At 44.9% G+C, this 6120-nt stretch overlaps 1 long non-coding RNA gene across 1 annotated transcript; it reads left to right on the forward strand.

Moving 5' to 3' along the window:
• The first annotated feature begins 4851 nt into the window (after positions 1 to 4851).
• On the forward strand, positions 4852 to 5904 carry LOC148116987 (uncharacterized). Its single transcript, XR_015734024.1, has 2 exons — positions 4852 to 4921; positions 5609 to 5904. It is a non-coding gene; the product is annotated as an uncharacterized LOC148116987 (long non-coding RNA).
• Positions 5905 to 6120: the final 216 nt, after the last annotated feature.

Below are 6120 nucleotides of genomic sequence, written 5' to 3' on the forward strand. Positions count from 1 at the left end.
TTACAGGTTGTCCTGATTTTACAACTGCAATGGGGACCAGATTTCTGTTGCCAAAGAGCAATATCCAGCAGGACCCAGGTGACAGGCCCTTTTAACTGTTGTGACCTAGGCCCAAGTAGTTATTACCAGACACAATCAGTTCTAAACAAAGATATTTTATTAGAACAGCTGAGAATTACTTCATTCTCAGTTTAGTCCAAATTAATTCCAAAACAAATCCTTCATAAACAGTCCTTCAGCCTTATCACAAACCTTTGTCTTCTTTGGCACCCTGCCAAAGGCTTTTCTTGGCAAAACCCCGAAAGTTCAGAAACAACAGACGCTGACAATAAACAAATGTAGCAATGTTGCTTTCCTACAAAGATCCCAAGAGCCATTGCTGCTCTTTTAAGCTTTCTGGGAAGGGTCAATCATCTCCTGGCCTCTTTTTGCTTTAGCTGCTCTTGCCTTCTGGCAGCTCTTTGCATGCATGCACTAGGAACAAGCTCCTTCTGTTCTTCTGCCTCTCTGCTATCCGCCTCTGGAGGCTCCGGGGTCCGTGCATCGCTCCCAGATGTCCCTGGCCCCATCTCTGCCTCCGATGCAGAGCCCTCGTCCAGTCTTCCCCTGACTCCAGGACCGGCCCACTGTCCTCCCCAGCTTCCTCACTGTCCAACTCCACTGCCAGCTCCTCAGGCTGCTGGCGGGCCACAACATTAACCATGGTACTTGTCCCATTTCTGCAAGCCTTCCAAAATTCCTTAAAACCTGGTTGTGTCCCACAACCCTAGAGGTCACAAGAGAATGGCAATCACACGAGGCGGCTCCATTGTTCATGATACTCGAGACTCTGTCCTAAGTTTCCAATAATATTTTTTGTATTTGTTGAATGTTTTAATGGTTTGATTGTATGCCACAAGAATCAAATTTTGTGAGAGTGGTAGCCGTATAAACATGATGTCAGAGTGTTTACAGCGTGACTACTATTTTGAGTCAACCCAGGAGCAAAATACAGGACACCGAGATTTTTTCATTACAAACAGTGGTTTACCTACAAGTTAAATACAGTATATATACATACACACGCTAAGCACATACCAGGCAATCAATCAGTCTTCTTCAACTCTACACAGAGAACTACAATGCAGATACACGACGGCGAGGAGAATGATGCACGAGGAGAGAGATACACGAGGAGAGAGAGAGAGAGAGAGAGAGAGAGAGAGAGAGAGAGAGAGAGAGAGAGAGAGAGAGAGAGAGAGAGAGAGAGAGAGAGAGAGAGAGAGAGAGAGAGAGACGCCCTCTAATGGCCTCCCTTATATAGGCAGCTTCTTAAAGGACAATAACCCTGCTGACTCATCTTCAGTCTTAAAGGGATGATCAGCTTCAAATCATCATTACCCTAACACTCCTCCCATTTAAAGTTGAACAGCTGAATGCCTTAACATATTCACGATGCTCTCTATTTCCATTATGTCCTTGCCTCCAGCTTTGGTTCCTACTCTCATTGCTACAAACGCTACTAGTACCATTACTACTATTGTTGCTGGAACTACTCCTACTTTCATTATCTACTGACTCTGCACACTCTGTTTCATTAATCTCCATTACATCCTGTAAATAAATAAGGACCAAAATATTTGAGTTATACTGAGTCAGGTTTTTCTGTCATCTGACTAGGGATTAACTATGCATTGTTCAAAGCCAGCACTTCACCACTTCTTCTATGGATTCTTCACCTAGAATATCTCATCCAGTTTTGGTCACCACACTACAAAAAAGATGTTGAGACTTTAGAAAGAGTGCAGAGAAGAGCAACCAAGATGATTAGGGGACTGGAGGCTAAAACATATGAAGGATGGTTGCAGGAACTGGGCATGGCTAGTCTAGTGAAGAGAAGGACCAGGGGAGAGATTTATTTTTATTTTTATTTTACTTCAGATTTATATACCGCCCTTCTCCCTAGGGACTCAGGGCAGTGTACAGCCAAATAAAAACACATAAATACATAATACATAATAGATAGATTAAGAACAGATTAAAAGGAAATATCTCAATTTGGCCCACAATTTAAAAAGACAAACAAATTTAAAATCATTTAAAAGAATTTGTTAGGCCAGCCCGGCTTGTTGAAAAAGGAAAGTTTTAAGGGAACGGCGGAAGGCACGAAGGTCTTGGATTCTCCTTATCTCTGGGGGCAGCTGATTCCAGAGGGTGGGAGCCCCCACAGAGAAGGCCCTCCCCCTGGGGGTCACCAGCCTGCATTGCTTGGCTGATGGCACCCCGAGGAGGCCCTCTCTGTGGGAGCGCACGGGTCGATGGGAGGTCGTCGGTGGCAGAAGGCGGTCTCGAAGATAACTAGGTCCTATGCCATGGAGCGCTGATACATGATAGCAGTGTTCCAATATCTGAGGGGCTGCCACAGAGAGGAAGAGGTCAAGCTACTTTCCAAAGCACCTGAAGGTCAGACAAGGAATAATGGATGGAAACTGAACAAGAAGAGAGTCAACCTGGAAATAAGGAGAAATTTTCTGATAGTGAGAGCAATCAACCAATGGAACAGAAGTTGCCTTCACAAGTTGTGGGAGCTTCATCACTGGAAGCTTTTAAGCAGAGACTGGACTGCCATTTGTCAGAAATGGTGTAGGGTCTCCTGCTTGGATGGGGGGGTTGGACTAGATGACCTATAAGGTCCCTTCCAAGTTCCAACTCTGTGAATCTGTATCTTCTCTACACATTTCTCATTCCAAATGGCTCTCTACAATTCATCTCTCACATTTATATACAACTATAGCAATGCTCTAATTACAAGATTGAAAAAAAATCAGAGATTGTGAAAGCAGCGTTATCCTGCTTAAATAAAACAGATTTTCTTCATTGTATTGTGTCTGTTGATGCCATGTCAAGGTGATTTCTTTGAGTCCGGCAAAGCTTTGTGTTTCTTCCCTGCAGAACCTGATGTCCTTTTGCAATTTTTCTTTGTTGCTTTCCAGAACATTTATCTCTGTTATTAATGATGCTTCAACTGATGCATACATTTATTCTTCTGATTTTGTCCCATTTAAAAGGATGTAAACAGGTTTCTTTCTCCTAAGTAAAATCAATAGTTCATCACACTCAGCCTCATAAGCCTTGACAGTTGGCACCTGTCATGGCTCCAACAGATCCTGGTTTGGAGGAGGAGGAGGAGGAGGAGGAGGAGGAGGAGGAGGAGGAGGAGGAGGAGGAGGAGGAGGAAGAATCAGGACCATCTGACAGGGATGGCACATCTCCCCTGGAACATCTGGACAGGACAATGCTGTCCCAGGCATCTCTGACATTGGGGGAAGTGTTCGACTGAATTGGAAGCTGCCTGCCTTCACAAATGCAGGGGAAGATCAGCTGCAGACAGGCAGTGGTGATGAGAGACCAACAGATTCCCTCTGATGAGGAACAGCTACCTCCCCCACCTGATCTGAGGCCATGGAGAAGGAGCGGAGGAAAACTCACAGGGCTGCTGGTGAGGAGGCTGCCCCGCCCCTCCTCACAAGGAACAGCTGGCTCGGGCTGATTTAAATAAATAAATAAATATGTATATGACACAAAGAAACAACACAGTCTAGTTCGGATGCGTACATGTACATGGTGAGGGAAACTAATCTTGCGAGTTTACCAGACGGATGGCATAGGGAACAAAGCTGTTACAGAATCTGATAATCCTGTTAGAAATACTTCGAAACCTCCTCCCACAGGGGAGCAACAGAAACAGACCATAAAGTGTGTGTGTGTGGGGGGGGGGATCTCTAACAATGCTTTGAGCTCTAAGCACATAGCGCTTATAAGCAGTATCCTGAATAACGGGAAGCTTCTCAGCTGTCCTTACCACTCTCTGTATGGACTTTCTATCTGAGACACTGCTGCCACCAAACCAAACAGGGAAGCAGTCTGTTAAAACGCTCTCAATCATGCCTCTGTAAAAAGTGGCCAGGACAGAAGGAGAAAGATGTGCTCTCCTCATCCGACGCAGGAAATGCAGACACTGGTTTGCACACTTCACTAAGGATGACGTGTGGAGAGACCAGTTCAGTTTGTTAGTTATCTGCACCCCCAGATAACTCTACAGCTCTACAGCTGCATCCCTGATACTGAATGGAGTATGACTATGCCAGCTCTTTCTAAAATCTACACTGACCTCCTTTGTTTTATCAACATTTAGAACCAGATTACTTTTATTGCACCAGTCCACCAGAGCCTTCACCTCTTCCCTATAAGGATACACCTATAAGGAAGGCAGGGGGAGGGTCCCTTCATCAGGATCAATTGTTTGCTTGCACTTCCCTGGCCTTCGTAAACTCTGCTTCTTGCACTTCAGATTGTGTTTCTGTCCTGTGAACTTTGTAGTTTGTGGACTACAGACTTTCTCCTTGCCTTGTGAAGCGACCCTGGTGACTATTGGACCTAGTTTGTAGGACTGGGTTGCATTAACTGTGGGTGGCTGCCTTCGGGAAAATTTGGGGTGGAACTTTGCCAACCGCTGTAGGGCCATCTGTCATAGTATAGCAGTGCACAAAACAACTTTATTGATGCCTGCGTCTGTCTACGTGTCCTGGGTCATAACAGCCCTGTCCAAGTTGCCCATTTCTGTTGCCTTTGATTGTCTTCAGATGTAACCAGGCAACCTGTGTGACCTGTTGGGTCATTGTTTAATAGAATGACCACAGCAGACAAGGGGCTCACAGAACGCATCTCTGTGGGAAGTGAAAGGGCCATTTTCTCAAGCTAGAAGGGCGATGGACAAGTTTAGAAAAAGTACCACGTCTCTTCCTTATCTCAATCTTCTGCAAGGTGGTGAGGGGCCTTGTTTTGAGGGATCACAATGTTTATTATCCCTGCTCTAAAAATTACCCAATAGAAATGAAAGGAGTTTCTTTTTCCAAAAGAGAAAGTGGATATATATCGACAGGTAAAACAAATTAAAATATAGGAAATTCCACCTACCTAAAGGTAAAGGTAAAGGTTCCCCTCGTACATATGTGCTAGTCATTCCCAACCCTTGGGGGCGGCGCTCATCTCCGTTTCAAAGCTGCAGAGCCAGCGCTGTCCGAAGACGTCTCCGTGGTCATGTGGCCGGCATGACTAAACGCCAAAGGTGCATGGAACGCTGTTACCTTCCCACCAAAGGTGGTCCCTCTTTTTCTATTTGCATTTTTTACATGCTTTCGAACTGCTAGGTTGGCAGAAGCTGGGACAAGTAATGGGAACTCACCCTGTTACGCGGCACTAGGGATTCAAACCACTGAACTGCCGACCTTTCGATCGACAAGCTCAGTGTCTTAGCCACTGAGCCACCTTGTTCCACCTACCTAGAACTGTGCAATTAACCCCAATCCTTCTTCTTCCATAGTTAATCCACACGTTCTTTTGAGTAATGCACAATAAAGCATTTTTTTTTTTAAAAAAATGAGGGGTTAAATAAAACTACTAATATCATAATTATATAAAATGCATCTGTGAGAGCCAATTAATTATACTTCCAAGTTTGTTTTCATATCAAAGTTCTAGGTTATATTCCCGTAGATTGCACCTAGGGGGGTGTCTGATTAAGAACAGTGGGGCCACAAGTTAAAAAGCAATGTCTCCATTTTAATAGGGGTTTTGTTTAGGATTCACAACTGAATGGAATTCTCCGCAGTCAGCATTTTCAGATTGGAAAACTCTGGCACCCAAGAAGCTCTCAAAAGAATAGAAATTTTGACAAGTAAAAAGGAACCAGATCAAGCAGCAACATCCTCTGCCACCTTCACGAATCAAGCCGGCTCAAAAACACCATCACAAAGAATTTAAAAGAAATTCTGCAGCATCCTGAGAACGAGTTAGGAAAAAAACAGATGCAAGAAACCTGTAAAGCAGGTTTTGGCACAGTGTTATAAAGGTTATTTAATATGATGTTGTCAAGCATGTTAAGCAAATGGTCCCCCATCACCAGATTGTGGGGTATAATTGTGGGGTTTAGCAGGGGGTTCTCTGCCCGGTTGCTGGGTGGACATGGCCATGGTGGGTGTGGCCTAGTCGGCCTCCTGCACCACAAAAGGGGGGGGCATTTTTTCCCACCCCAGGCTCCGGAAGCTTTCCTCGAGCTCCAGGAGGGTGAAAACGGCCTCC

This window comes from Pantherophis guttatus, chromosome 1 (genome assembly GCF_059756535.1).
Source record: "Pantherophis guttatus breed Tessera chromosome 1, ASM5975653v1, whole genome shotgun sequence".
Classification (NCBI taxonomy): domain Eukaryota; kingdom Metazoa; phylum Chordata; class Lepidosauria; order Squamata; family Colubridae; genus Pantherophis; species Pantherophis guttatus.